Source organism: Lissotriton helveticus, chromosome 4_1, assembly GCF_964261635.1.
Source record: "Lissotriton helveticus chromosome 4_1, aLisHel1.1, whole genome shotgun sequence".
Taxonomy (NCBI): Eukaryota; Metazoa; Chordata; class Amphibia; order Caudata; family Salamandridae; genus Lissotriton; species Lissotriton helveticus.
The window spans coordinates 495,835,507-495,849,858 of NC_136063.1; the positions used below are offsets into that span (position 1 = coordinate 495,835,507).

The following is a 14,352-nucleotide window of genomic DNA, read 5'->3' on the forward strand; positions in this document are numbered from 1 at the left end:
ATATGAATGACATCAATCATTAATTAAAACATTGAGGAACTGGATGGAAAGTTGGCTGAGTACCTATTCAGAATGATGGAATTAAAGAAAGGAATTTCTGTCTTAGAAGACTATCATACTAATATTAAAGGGAATGTATTTTTATTTAGCAAGTAAATACGACGGGTGCCGTTCAAGAGTAAGGACTCTGTTTGCTGTTGCCCTGATTGTTGGGATACGCTGCCTGTCAGAACTCCATTGTGACTGTACCATTGGGGAGCTTACTTGAATTCCACAGCGGGACTGCGAGGACCAGGTAGCCAAGCGCCAGGAACACCGGCCGCACCTGGGTCCTCTTCCCGCCACGCCCATCAGCCATAAATAGTGCGCCTCGCGGGTGCCGTTCGAGAGTAAGGACTCTGTTTGCTGTTGCCCTGATTGTTGGGATACGCTGCCTGCCAGAACTCCATTGTGACTGCACCATTGGGGAGCTTACTTGAATTGCACAGCGGGACTGCGAGGACCAGGTAGCCAAGCGCCAGGAACACCGGCCGCACATGGGTCCTCTTCCCGCCACGCTCATCAGCCATAAATAGTGCGCCTCACGGCCCCCGCCTCGCGGGTGCCGTTCGAGAGTAAGGACTCCGTTTGCTGTTGCCCTGAGTGTTGGGATACGCTGCCTGCCAGAACTCCATTGTGACTGTACCATTGGGGAGCTTACTTGAATTCCACAGCGGGACTGCGAGGACCAGGTAGCCAAGCGCCAGGAACACCGGCCGCACCTGGGTCCTCTTCCCGCCACGCCCACCAATATTCTCTACTTAGCTACACCTATACACGCGCACGCGGGACGCGCGCGGGCGCCGGGCGAAGGCCGGGCCGTCTGAGGCTGTCCGAGGTCGACCGTGGTCGGGCCACCCCCCTTTCAAGTGAAGTAGGGATTAAGCCGAAACTTTTGATTATTATTGGGTTAATTACAATTACAATTATTTTTCTGTTTGTTGTTAACCCTTTTACCTTAGAGTTGTCACTCGGGTCCCAGCCCGGGCCCCAGTCGTGGGCAAATGAACAGCTATGTCCCTACGCTCTGGGAAAGAAAGAATTGTACAAGTTACAACTAAGAATGGGGTGGTATCTGGCACCCTTGATCATTTTTTTAAGCGGGCAACAGGCATTTTAGAGAAGGAAATCGCCTTTGTCGAGAAACGATTATCTGTTGATCTTGTATGGGTAAACGCTCGTCTCTGGGCAAAATTGGGCTAGCAGTATCTCCCCCTCAATCAAGTCATCTAGCCCTTAGTTTAAATCACTGCCCGAGCCCCGACTGGTGCCTGTGGATGTGGTTGCTGAGGCTGACAGCCCTATCCCGGACATAACAATAACCAGCCTATCTACGAATAGCTCATTTAATAGTGCTGGTGACCCGCCCATACCATCCAGCCCTGCACAAAACCCCGTAGGTGGTCTACATAATCCCAAATCTAGTAAGAGGAAAAGAGGGGATAAAATTCAGACAGGGGGAATTGCAAAGATATCTAAGAAAAATAGTATAGCGCTGCTCCCATCTGTTGCAACAAGCCCCCCAAATCCCACAGTGGATCCCATAGATCCTGTTGATCAATGCTTGACTCAAAGTACAGATGAAGTTCTCTTAGGCAAGATCGAAATTCTTGTTAAATCGCTGATGCTACCCTTGTTGGAACGTACGAGGCTGATAAATTCTAAACTGGACCAGTTGGAGAATTTAGCCAGAGCCAATTCGATCACGTTGGGTAATCTAGTTAAAGATTCTGGCAAAATAATGGAGTCTCCACTAGGTTCCCAAAAATCGGGGAATAGTGTTACAGCTACGCGGGTCCCCATACCTACAACCGACCCCTTGATTACTCAGCCTAAACGACCGAGGATGGAGAAACCTCCTATTGCCACTAATCTTATGGCTTCCACCAGGGGCAGGCCCTCGAAGGAAGGTGTCGTCGCTAGACCCCGGCCTACTTCTTGTGTTCCTGCCATTGATAGACAGCCACTAGGACATGGTAAACTGGGTAAAGAGCCTATTAAACAGAGGCCACCGTGTGTCAATCTACCCCCCGAGTCTGCACCCTATACAATCATCTTGACGGGAGTTTCAGCTATCGGGGAGGATAAAGTGGAAACTTACAAGGAGTTAAAAAACAAAGTCATCTTCTGGCTAAATAAGAACAGAACTCTCCCACCACTGTCTAACACGGAGATCTTAAATGTCAGAAGAGTCAGCTGGGTGGGTTACTGTCCGAAGGATCAGGAGGGCGATTGAGTAATTATCAACTTTAGGGACCCATTGGTGGTGGACTTCATCCGTAGGGAACCCAGATTTGGAAGAGAGGGAGATGTCCAATCTTTAGGCCTTCGTTATTTCTACCCTCAAAGAAGCAGCGCCCTCCCGCATCACTCAATTAAGCCCCGAAGGATAAGCCCCATTAGAAGACCCCACCATGAATGGACTACACACTTTTTTTATGTGGGTTTTATCAGAACCAAGCCCAGTGGTGGCCACCAGGGCCGTGGGGTTTTCAGCCACCATTCGCACAACACATGCAGGCATTTCCCACACATCCCCAATTCTTTCAGGACCCGTCTTTTTTAGGACAAGGTCGGGCCGCAACTACGGGAAAAGAAGAGGACAACAGCATGACCAATGGGAAGCAGAGCAAACCTTCCCCAACACCAGGAGCCGTAGAGCAGCTCAGACAACACCCACAGCGACAGGAACTTAATAGTGAATCTTAGCTCTCGTGAATTGACAACAGATGAGCAGTCAGTATTGAGAAAAGGTTTGGGCTTTGTACCCACAAACAAGGGGGATCCCTTCGAGACCCGTTGTGAATTGGAAAGATTCTTCAGGAATCTTCGCCTTCACTTTTTCTTTGAAACAAAGGACAATGCTTTGTCTATCGAGGCACAGGATCAATTGACCAACACAGGGCTACGTCCCAAGTCCACATTTACCCCACTAGGACATCAGGTTCCTTCCAAAATCACAACGTTTGAACAAGCGGTGACCCATGATGTCATGGCCCTATTTGACAAAGACCAACGTAACTTTCAAAACTTGTCCACCAAAGAAAAAATTGCCTTGGCTCATCTATCTACTTATCAGTCCGTCATTATTAAGCCGGCGGACAAGGGTGGTGCCATTGTTGTTCTGGACATGGTCACCTATCGCCATGAATGCCAAAGACAACTGGACAACACCAAGTGATCCCACCCCTCGCCTCCTCACAGAGATTAAGACCTTAGTGGAGGAAGGGAGTACGGAAGGGTGGATTACACCCCAAGAAGCGAAATTTCTGGTAACTAACAAACCAGTCATGCCTGGCTTCTATTGTTTGCCTAAAATTCACAAACCCATTCGGCCCCCCCCAGGACGCCCGATTATTTCAGGCATAGGCTCTTTGCTGGAGCCCTTGTCCACCTTTGTGGATTTTTTCTTGAGGCCTCTTGTCAGGGAGATGCCTACGTATTTGCAGGATACGGCCGATGTTCTAAGACTTTTACCAGAAGTAGGATTCGACACCGAGACTGACCTTCTGGTCAGTATCGACGTCTAGTCTTTGTATACCTGTATACTGCAGGAGGAGACTTTGGAGGCTATCAGATCTATTCTCATTACACGTGACTTACAGAGCATCACTCCAGTGAATTTCATCATGGAATGTGCCAGATTGGCAATGATGGAAAATTATTTCAAATTCGAAGATCAGATCTATCTTCAAACCTCTGGAACATCCATGGGGAGTATTTTTGCCCCCAGCCTCGCCAACCTCTATGTTCATCTGTTTGACCAGGATCTTGTACTCAACCATAGCAACCCCTACTTCCACTAGGTGGTGCTATGGAAGAGATACATTGATGACATTTTTCTAGTTTGGCGAGGTACACCATTGGAGGTTCAATCATTTCATGATTGGTTGAACCATCAAAACCAATATCTGAAATTCACCATCGAATTCAGCCGGGTGGAACTGCCCTTTTTGGACATTCTCATTTTTCCCAAAGATGGTAAATTGGAATGCGAACTCTATAAAAAACCTATGTCCAGGAATTCCCTCTTAGCTTTTAATAGTCATCATCCTCGGGCCCTATGGGAAAATCTCCCTGTAGGACAGTTTCTGAGAGTTCGCAGAAACTGTTCTTCCACTTCTCTTTTCGACAAACATGCCCGCATCCTGTCTAGACAATTGGAAGATCGACAATACCCACGTCATCTGGTACGAAAAGCTTGGAAACGTGCCACCAACAACAACAGGGAGGCACTTTTGGAGAGAAGACCTGAAAAGGCGCCTTTGGATAGGCTAACCTTTGTTAGCACACTCAGCGTCCTTTCTAATAAAATTCAAAAGACAGTGCGAAAACATTGGGTTATTCTAAACATAGCCCAAACCAACATCCTTCCGCCTCTGTTTTCCTTTAAAAAAAGCCCGAAGTCGGGGGGGGGCGTGGCCAACTGCCGAGCATGGAGGCAGCTTAAAGAGGGAGCTCCTTGAGGCATAGCGGCCCGCGCTGAATATCCGTACATATATCCGACTTATAGCCCGCCCGAAGAAGCGGCATCGGCTTGGGGAACCAAGCGGCTCTGTTTGCTCTGACCCCGGTGGTTGTCGGCTGCCGGGAAGTGATCCGTGCAGCAACGACGTGTTGGGGCCTGTGACTGCCTGGCCGCACCGCTCTGGCGTGGCTGGCGGCTCCGGGCGGAAGTGCGTCCTGCTCGGCTTGAGAGCGGTGGCTCCGTCCGGCCCGTGCGGAGCCCCGGACTGACCAGTACTCCGGCGCCCAGCTTGGTCGGCGCTGATTGCCGTGGGAGCGAGAGGGACTGCGGCGCCTTGGACAGACTGCTTACACCGCCCAAAATCGAACGCAGAGCGGGTGCCTGCGCGGACGAAGATAGCCCTGAGACCCGGGCGGCGCCATATTGGGTAAAATAGACGGCTGACCGCAAAGCTCACGTAGGGTAAGGAGGAGTGCACCGGAGACCCTGCCGACCTCCCGCAGCGCCGCTACTCACTCCAAATTACTGGGTGGACCCTGGATCCTGACGCTGGGGGTGCTCGCTGAGGAGGCGTCCGGAAGGGGTCAGGCCCACTGTGAGGCATCATAACGCTGCTGGTCAGCCGCGCAAGAGGGTTCTGCCATAAACCGCGGGGTGCTCCCCGTAAGGGACCCGCCAGCGTCACACCAAGGCACCGGGATAAGTTCTGCGGCGGTGTAAGAGAGAGGCCGGAGTAGCCCCGTGGGGGGCCGCCCACATACAGTACTGAAACCAGCGAACTGACCAGCGCCACGACCGGCTGGGACGCGCCTGGACCCTGGGAGTGTGGGGCAGTACACTTGAAACAAGTGGGTCACTCACTCGGTTGCACACAGCCAGTGGACCGGGGATCGCATAGCCAATCGACGAGTGGAACTGCCATTGCCGCGGAAAACGGACTAATCGTCCTCGAGCACAACGCCATGGCGGGCAAGGGTTCGAGAAGTGCGTCAACCCAAGCAAAACTCGACAAATTTGCGTACAGCCAGCACGGACACTCTCAGGGTGGCGGGCGCCACTCCGCAGGTGCACCTCCGGACGCAGACGGAACGAAAAAGATTACCCTAGAAGACATCATGAAAACCCTCAACGAGGTACAAACGACGGTGGGCTCAATCTCCTCTGAGGTTAATCTGCTGAGGGCGGACTTTAAGAAAATGTCAGAGAGGGTGTCTCAAGTGGAAGTAGTTACGAAATCGCTCATTGAGGACACCTCGGACCTGCAAGTGGCAATGGAGCGGATGGAGAAAGTCACTAAGCAACTGCAGGATAAGTTGGACGATCAAGAAGGGCGTTCCCGAAGAAACAACGTCCGCATCCTAGGCCTTCCGGAAACAGAGGGGAAGGGGGCCATGGATCTCTACGTTGAGGACCTCATCAAAACCAAGTTGCAACCTAAGGGATTGTCGAACTTTTTCTCGGTTGAGCGGGCGCACCGGGTGCCTGGAGGGCCGGCCAGGCAAGGAGCTGCACCAAGACCAGTGCTAGCTAGACTGTTTAATTTCAGAGACAGGGACGCCATTCTGCAAGCGGCGAGGGTCTCGCCACCGGTTAAGATTCAGAACGCGACTTTGGCCTTCTTTCCAGACTACACGGCAGAGGTGGCGAGGCGCCGGAAATCATTCACTGAAGTTAAAAAGACACTGCGTGACAAGGGCTTGCCTTATTCAATGCTTTTCCCCGCCAAATTGCGGATTGTGGACGAAGGAAAAGCGTGGTTTTTTGATACGCCGGAGGTGGCACGGGAATGGCTTGACGGATGGAGACAGGTGGGCCAGCCTCAGCGCCAGCACAGAGAACGCCAGAACCACCGCAGCGGACGACCAGCGGAGCGCCAACCCAGTAGCCCCACACACGAGGAAGGAGCCGCGAGACTGGACTCTGATCTCGAGAGGGACCCCCTCGATTCAGGACAGCCTGTCAGGGTTTGATTGCAATATACTGGACAGGGGACAACGCGCTTGCAGCCTTTGGGACCTTTAAGCCGATAAAGCTGAGTAGGGCGGGACTCGGCCGGTGCCTGTAGGGGACTCACCAACCCCACGAGCAAGTAAGATAGATAGGGATGGGATTAAGCACTCTGCCAAGTTGGGGATGCGGGCGGGTTCTCGTCCGAGGTGCAGGGGAGCAGGGAGGGGGGGGGGATGGTTGTAATGTTATGGTTATTGTTCTTAGTCATCACCACTTCAATATGGCACATGGTCCTGCTGCAGGCTGTACGCTCATGGTACCCTAGCACGAAACATTGCATTTGTGTTACACTCCGATTCCACACATCAATAGCACTGAACATAAACCCGAATGGCCCAGCAAGCTAGTGACACACCCGCAGACGGCGGCCCGCCGATGGCAGGGGTGTCCCCCTTAAAACTACTTACATGGAATGTTAGAGGCCTAGGAGACAAGATCAAACGGGGGTTGGTCCTCCAAATCATCAAACGCCACGGGCCTGATTTGGTGATGTTGCAAGAAACGCACCTAGCTGGGTCTACCTGCAAGGCACTCGATAGGCGGGGATATGCCATGGCGGTACATGCGGAGTTCACTACGGGATCCAGGGGCACCGGAATACTCCTTAAGAAGAACTCCTCATTTATGGTCGAAAGCCGCAAGAGGGACGACCAGGGTCGCTTTGTGGCGCTGTATGGCCTGTGGGAAGGGAGACCCCTCAACGTAGTGTCCGTATACATCCCACCGGCGCTGCCGGCGCTGGGTCAATTTCTACTTGACCTCCCGGAGGGTGACATGATCATTGGGGGGGACTTCAATGCCATAACTGACCCGCAGTTGGACACCTTTCCCGTACGGGAACGCCTGAGAGGGACGGCCACGCTTCCTGGTTTTCTGACCGCGCTAGGCCTCACTGATGTTTGGCGTCAATTGAACCCCACAGCGACTCAGTACACGCACTACTCAGCTACACACAACAGTCTCTCTCGTATAGACTACCTTTTCTTTTTGGGGGTGGGACTGGGATCGGTGGACAAACTGGAGATCCTGCCTAGAGGTGTATCTGATCACTCCCCAGTATCCCTCCACATTACGACTAAAGAGAGGAAACGCGCCAGGCTCAGGGGTGTGGAATTTATTGAAATATCTACTTGTCCATGGGGCAAGTTGCTTCATAAATCTACTTGTCCTGTAACAAAATCCACTTGTCCCTTTGGTGCCATGTGGTTCGGCGACAAATGATGGCAGCAATCTCATTATATAAGAGCTCTTATATAGCCTCTCTGATTATGCCAGGACTCATACCATAATAGTTTTTGAATACTAGCAATCCCTTTATGTTGCCACGTTTCTGCAGATCTACATACTGGGACTGAAGGTAGTGGTAAGCAATAGTTCCAGGGTTGGAATGCCCTTTAAGTCTGTGCAAATCTACTAACTTGCATGTTGTAAGGGTTTTCAAAAACTCCTCTAGTCTTTTTCCATACTGAGAAATGTTGGAAATGTACTCCTGACAATGGCAGACGTAAACCTTCTTCCAGAGTTGGGAAAAAAGTGGTTGATGGGAAAATGACCTTGCAAACACTCGGGTTTTCGCATGAGCAAGTCTACACATGCATATTTGCTCATGATAAACTCCAGTTCACAAATATTTTCCAAGAGTACATTTCTTGCCCTGCTTCTATAAATTCTTGTAAATTCACGAAAGCCATATAGCTGCACTTAATGCAAGGGTGCACTTTTGAGACTTTCTTTAATAATGGGGCCCTTAATTTGGTCTGGCGTTTACCACAACCTTTTGTGTTTATTAAAATTCTCTCTCCCTCTCTCTGTATCGGCTGGCTTCACTGTGAGTGACGGCATTAAGCTCTTTCACAAGGAGTATATTGGCACACAAAGTAGTTTTGCTTAGTGGCAGTAACTAATGTGGCAGTGTGTGCTTTTTTTTTAGAACATTTTTTGTTGCTTTTGCCAATGTTTGTTATAATGGTGAGGGCCTGGCAGCTTTCACATCAAGAAGGCTTTACAAAAACCATGCCAAAACAAGTCACATAGTGGCAAAACTAAAAAACTGACCACTAAATTCAGACCTACTGACTTTGCCAATGCTTGTTTATTTTTATGTTACTCATAATCTTATTGAAACTGGTTACACTGATTTTCCAATATGAATATTTTTGCGAAATACTAGCATGCATCAACACATCTTACTAAATGATGCTGCAAAGAAACGGTACCTGAAATTTCACAGTAGTGTAGCAAATGTTTTTTTTCCTACTTTCATTTTTTAGGAACATTTTATATTGTAAGCAAAGAGTAATTAATCTTGCTCTCAAGCGTCTACAAATATTTGCATCTAATCGGAGAGCATTCTGGGAGCATTATGCATAGCCTCATATTTCTAAACTTTAAAACCGTGAGTACACATTTATATACTGTAACCACTGTCAGTAGTGCAGTCCGATCTTACATTTACTTAGAGCGCGCACCCTAATAATAAAGGCTTTCAATTAATGAACCATAAATACAAGTTTGAACAGCATTAACATAGTCACACAAATAATAACTAAAGGCAGTGCCCTTCCCTGGCCCTTAATGTGCTACTGCAAACTGGCAGCCAAAGGGTGTGTGCTGCAGGGGGTTGGGCCTACTTGTCCCAAGGACAAAATGCACATTAAAACTTGTTGCCCTTGACCCCAAACAATATGTCCTGGGCGTCGGGTTATAGGAATTCCACATCCCTGCAGGCTCTATCCAATATACCCAGATTACTTACAAGTCCCTGGTATAAGGAAAAAGCTTAAATTGGCCACATCACACTATTTTACAGAAAATGTAGGCACAGTTTCCTCACCCTCGATGCTCTGGGAGGCATACAAAACAGTCTTGCGCGGCGCAGCGATAGCGGCTATCACGGGGCACAAACGAGACTCCAGAAGTGACCTAGCACAATTAGAATTAGCACTACATGCCGCGAACGCCGCACACATGGCCGACCCCACCCCTGCCACTACACATGCGCTACACCTCAGTCAACAACAGCACTTGGCCCATCTTACAACGGTTACCAAGGGACACTTGGCGAACACCGCACACAGGGTATATGACTTGGGCGATAAAGCCGGGAAAATGCTGGCATGGTTAGACAAGAGGGGTGGCTGTAACCGAGGTATTCAGAGAATATACGCACAAGATGGCCAGCTGCAGACACACCCTGAGCAAATAGTTTGCACCCTGGCACGACATTATCAGGAAATATACACGCCGGTTCGGGCTGTCACAGAACGGGAGGCGTTAGCATCGCTCGACCACATTGCTGTCCCGGAGCTTTCGCAAGAAGCGCAACAGGAACTAGACACTGACTTAACCGACGACGAAATCCAATTGGCAATACAGTCGTTGCGATCCGGCAAGGCGCTGGGACCCAACGGGATACCCGTGGAATGGTACAAAGCGTCGGCTCCCCTGTTGAGCAAACCCCTGCTAGATATGTATGGAGAAAGTTTAGTCAAGGCTGAACTCCCTCTGGACCAGCGCACAGCCACGATAGTCGCCATTCCTAAGCCAGACAAGCCGCAGACGACATGCTCCTCGTACCGACCTATCTCATTGCTCAACGTGGAAGCAAAGATCCTAGCGAAACTCCTGGCTAGTCGCCTGATTAAGCATCTACAGACCCTAATACACCCCGACCAATCAGGTTTCATGCCGCACAGAAGCACGGCGCTGAATTTGCGGAGAGTACATGGAGTCCTGGCGCGGGCACATCTCCTCTCGGAACAGGCAGTCATTTTATCTCTGGACACCAAAATGGCCTTCGATCTAGTAGAATGGGAGTATCTATTTGCGGTCCTTGCTCGTATGGGCTTCGGACCGAAATATATAGCATGGATACGGCTGCTTTATAGGTCACCCATGGCACAGGTGGTGGCGAATGGTCACATTTCACAGACCTTCCCCCTGGGAAGAGGAACCAGACAGGGGTGCCCACTATCCCCCTTACTCTTTGCGCTGGTGCTGGAGCCACTAGCAATTCTGCTCAGAGCAACACCGCTGTTTCAGGGCATCGCCTGGGAGGACGGGTGGGAGGATAAAGTATCTCTATATGCAGACGACATGCTGATTTACATGACCAATCCCAATGAGGGTGTTCCTGCCCTGTTGGCTCTGTGCGATGAGCACGGGAAAGCGTCCGGTTACACCCTGAATTGGTCCAAATCCATAATATTCGTCCTTAAGGGCCCGGAGCCGTCGTTACGGAATGACTGCCCCCTGCAATTAGCGGCCGGTTCATTTAAATACTTGGGCATATTCATCACCACTAATGCAGCGGACTTCTACACTGCGAACTTGGTGCCTCCTCTGACGCGTCTACGTGCGGACGTTAAGTATTGGGCTACCCTGCCGCTGACCCTCCTTGGGCGAGCGGCGTTATATAAAATGATGGCTCTCCCTAGATTTCTCTACGTATTAGAAAACACCCCGCATGTAGTGGCTCCACGCTACTTCCAACAAGTCGCAGCGCTGGTCTCTGCTCTGTTATGGGGCAATGGCCCAGCCCGTATAGCACATGACAAACTAGTTAAAAGTTGGTATGAAGGTGGGATTGCACTACCCAATCTTCAACTATATTATTGGGCATCCCAACTTAAGGTGATTAATTACTGGATCCATGTCCCGCGGGATGACCCCGCTTATAAAGCGGACTGGTCACAGCTGGGGACGGACGGCATGCTCTCAGTACTGTACAACCACTCACAGGTTAAAAAATTGCTTGGACCGACGTTACATACGGCTACCTTATGGCATACAGCACAATCTCGACTGGGGTGGAAGGGGAAAATCACTAGAATGACGCCATTGTGGGACGCGAAATCATTAGGAAACTTAAGGTCCAGTAGGGGCTTCACACGCTGGGATCAAATTGGGATTTCGGTGGTGGGAGACCTTTGGGAGGGGGGCTCGGTGGTTGCATTCTCACAGCTACAGCGGCAGTATGATATGGGCCCCAATGAAACATTCAGGTATGTGCAAATCCGTCACGCCCTACTACAAGCCATTCCACCTGACACCACACTCCCGGAATCGTCGCCACTAGAAGACAGGTTATTGACGGAATTTATGGAGCAGAAGGCAACCTCTCTTACGTACAAAAAACTGGTTAACAATCTGGCAAACCCCACGCAAAAACTTAGAGAGAGGTGGGTTGGAGACATAGGGGACATGGATGACACCGAGTGGAATGAGGCGCTGGCGTCGCCGAGAGAAGTGGGCATCTCAGCTAGGTTCAGGTTGGTCCAGCTCAAGATCCTACATCGCACCTATTACACCAGAACACTTCTACATAGGATGCAACGAGCACCACACCCCTTCTGTCTGAGAGGCTGCGGGGAGGAGGGAACTTTACTCCACACACTATGGGATTGCCCATTGATCCAGGAAGTCTGGAGACAAATTATGCGCACAGTATCCCAGGTCCTTGAGGTGTCACTCCTTCCTGAACCCCGTAAATGCCTGTTAAACATTTGGGACCCTACTGACCTGAACAGGTATGGACAATTGTGGGTCACGTTGGCTGTGACAGTGGCCAAAAGGGACATTGCACAGAAATGGGGTACTCCAGAAGTGCCTACGGTGAGTGGCTGGATTAGAAATATGGACCTTCTAATGGTGAAAGAGAGGGCGGTGTATGTGCTGCGGGCCTGTCCCCGTAAATGGAATAAGGTGTGGTTGCCGTGGAATAAATACAGGGGGGAACCGTGTGCACCCTTGCCGGAGGACGAAGAGGATTAGGAGGGACGAACTAGTGTGTGACACCCTGTGTTGTGGTGGGTTGGAGCGGGAGCACGATAATACCTTTGAACGAGTGTACGAACTATGTGCAGTAGATGACCAATGTCTAGGTAAGGGTACAACTTTCTATTGTGATGATGACATTAGTTGGGTTTTTGTAGGTGTAATTTTCGGTTTATTGGTTGAACTTGCTAAGCACTAATTGCTATATCAATAATTGGGCAAATTACGAACTGGAACAGATTATGATAGGTTGACAAGCAAGAATCTGTGCAACACGACAGCGTTTATTTCCTTCGTATCCATAATAGTAGAGTAGACTCGGACGGCAAAACATACTGGGAATTGTCCGTCTCTCTGATACATGTATGTAGTAATGTGAAACTGCTGATCAACGCTGTTACTGTAAATATCTTCTTTGCCTTCTTGAAAATAAAGTTTTTATAAAAAAAAAATTCAAAAAGAGAATAAAAAAAAAAAAAGCCCGAAGTCTACGAGATAGTCTGGTCCACACCAGACCAAGAGTAAAAATGGCAGAAACACTCAATACACTATGGAACACCCAACCAGTACGTGGTCACTTTTCATGTGGCTCTTGTAGCGCATGTCCTCAGACATACAAAACAGACCAGGTGGACATAGGCACAGGTAGCCCATGGCTACTCCGCAAACACATCAATTGCAACACCGAGGGAGTTATATACATGATTACCTGTCCATGTTCACTTTAATATATAGGTCACACCAAGCGGAAAATGAAGGTTCGCATCAGCGAACATAAAAATACAATCCGCTGCCATAAACAGTCTACGTGTCTTACCAACCACTTCCTGGCTATGAAACACCGAGCAGAGGATTTAAAGTGGGTGATCTTAGAACACCCATATATTCCACCTCACATCAGCGACAAAACCAAATTCCTATTTGTCAAAGAGCAAAAATGGATCTTTAAGCTCCATAGTGACAGTATAGGATTAAACGATTCCATTCCGTGGATCTCAATTTGATCGTCTGATACCAGCTCTAACGGTTTCCCTGTCTGGAAAACACTATTTGCTGAAAAAACTAATCTCCTTATGTGGCCATAGGTATGCATAATTACATGAGCAAGATCACATGCAGTGTTCCCTTGCAGTCTTCCTGCTATTTGTGTATTACCAGGGTTCACTATTAGCTCAAGCTTACGCAATGCCCACACTGTCTGAGACTGATACACCCAGTCCAGTTTATGAATATCAGACATTTGTAAGATCTCTGTCACTTACATCGTTCTTTACTGAATTTACGATCCCACGCAGCTGTTGTTCTGCTGACCAAATGCATTGTGAGGCTCTATTTGGTCTTATTTAGAACGATAGTTATAAATGCGCGGGATTTAAATTATATATTCCCCCTTCGCCGACTTTGTGGCGAGTTTATTTGTTTATGCCAGTCTTTCATCCTTTTTTTCAAACGCCAGCGGATTTACCTGAGTTTTTAATAAGGCTCATTTAACAAAGCGGCTGCGCAAGAGACTAGTGTCACGTTTTTATCGCCACGCGCGAATGACTAGCGCATGCCGTTCGCGATCGGCTAACAACTACGCAGGTCTTCGAGAGTAGCCTCTACCTTTAAGCGCTCACGCACATGCGCATTTAGACAAGCGCCTTGGCAATCACCTAGTAATCACTCGTTTTGGCGGGCAATCTGCAGTGCAACAAATCAATTAACCAATCGCGTGCGGGATATAAGGGAGGAGCCTGGTCCTACTCGGTACCTCCACTTCCTCTCGGATGTCAGAGAGAGGTACCGACGGACAGGTAAGGCTGCCTCCTAGTTAGATCCTGGTTATTTCTAGAACAGCCCCTAGTCAAATTTTATCTTCATTTTTTAACCAGTTAATTTAGAAAACCCAGTACTTTTTGTGTAGTCATCCCTGGCCAAGTCCTGTGGGGTCTCCCTTTCATGGTTTATGCTGGCTCTGTTTGCATATAGTAAGTTAGACATAGGATGCTACAGCTAATAGCCTTGGGCATTTAATCTTACAATTCATGCCCTTTTTAGGTCGAAGGCCTAAAAGGCTG

At 49.2% G+C, this 14,352-nt stretch overlaps 1 protein-coding gene across 1 annotated transcript in view; it reads right to left on the minus strand.

Moving 5' to 3' along the window:
* Positions 1-14,352, minus strand: part of E2F5 (E2F transcription factor 5) — a 348,139-nt gene that overhangs the window by 176,969 nt on the left and 156,818 nt on the right. The window lies entirely within an intron of this gene.